The following is a 1,553-nucleotide window of genomic DNA, read 5'->3' as shown; positions in this document are numbered from 1 at the left end:
GTGGCCCAAAGAAAGTGTGTTGAGGCGACAGTGACCAAAAGAGATGGGTTTGCCGTGGAGGCAACGACCTGAAGAAGTGCAACACAAGCAAATGATAATGATTATGCAAGCTAACACATACAAACTGCAACATACCAACAGACAAGCATGTGATATAATGCAAAAGCAAATAAACATGCAAGTGGTCGGTCAACCGAACAGTGGTGGTCGGTCGAACCAAAGTGATAGCGCTCTACCGGCCCGGAGCAGCCGATCAAACCAAAGTAAGACGCTCATCGGGTCGGGTTGGCCGGTCTGAGCGAAATAAGATGCTCGTGGAGCCGGGGCGACCAGTTGGAGCCAAGTGAAATGCTCATCGGATCGGGGTGGTCGGTCGAAGCAGAGTGAAATGCAACATGCACCAAGCAAAAATGCAATATGCAGCAAACCAACATACATGTAGCAAACCGGGCTCGTGCTAACGACCTCCCTTGGAGACCTAAGGTTTAGACTCTTGGATGTGCGGCACCGCCGCCTCTTGCTCTGGGTCCGAGGGAAAACTGGTTCCGAGGGAAAAAACTCTCCATGGCGTCGCAAAATAGGATAGCTACAAAGTTTTTCCTGTTTTGCGAACTCCTCCAGACTTTGCAAATCTAGCCAGTTACAAAGCTTCTCTCGCGTTGTCGAGTCCGACCTCCCAACTTCTCCAAGTAAAGCTGGGGAATTCAAAGCAAGGGGAGTGAGGGGCTCCGACCCATCAAGACTTGTGCTAAGGTTCACAACAATATGGGAGACACTCGGCTCTACGGGGGGTGTTTGACCACACACAGGAAGTCCTAACCTAAAGGCCGACAGACTTTAGACCCAACAGGGAAGAAATCCAAGCAGGGAGAGAGCGGCGAGCTCTGCTGGATGAGGCTCAGCCTGCGGCTGAAGGAGGTGCGCCAGAGGCGGCGGTCTTCACCGGCGATGAGCGGAGGGCCGGCGGTCGGAGATCGACCCAGAGCTAGGGTTCGTGAATGGTCCTGGCGGCTGCTGCGAAGGCTTGCGATCGGATAGGGGAGAGAGGTGTGCGTGAGCTTCCTTCTTGGCTAAAATCGACGTTCCGGACGCGTTGGAGCAGTCCGTTTCATCTTACGGGGTCGTTTGTGCCACTTTTTTTACTACCGTGCCCAAAACGATAATTCAGACATTTTCATCCTGCCCGCGAAGCCGTAGCAAAGTGGCCATCCCCCGTAAGTGAAATCGACGTTCCGGACACAGTGGCGAGGTCTATTTCATTATTCGGGGTCATCTAGATAACTTCGCTGACGATCAGTTCAATTTGAGTCAATTTTGCGCGGGACGCGACACAAAATATTCGTTGTCCCGATCGGAGCCGTCAATCGTGCTAAATGCTGACCGGCCTTCGCCTAGGCGAAAGCCAAAGCCTAGCAGAATGACCTTGGCTACGTGCCTCTCAACACGTGCCAAAAAGGTCTCGAGCGTGTGTCTGAACTATCAGATGTTACAGATGGACCGTAGACTATCGCGAGTCAAGCAGGTGGACACCCTACACTCGTGACATCAAAAAT

The sequence above is a fragment of the Phalaenopsis equestris genome, unplaced genomic scaffold (assembly GCF_001263595.1).
Source record: "Phalaenopsis equestris unplaced genomic scaffold, ASM126359v1 Scaffold000702, whole genome shotgun sequence".
NCBI lineage: Eukaryota > Viridiplantae > Streptophyta > Magnoliopsida > Asparagales > Orchidaceae > Phalaenopsis > Phalaenopsis equestris.
The sequence above is the reverse complement of the archived record's forward strand: the minus strand, read 5'-3'. Positions refer to the sequence as shown.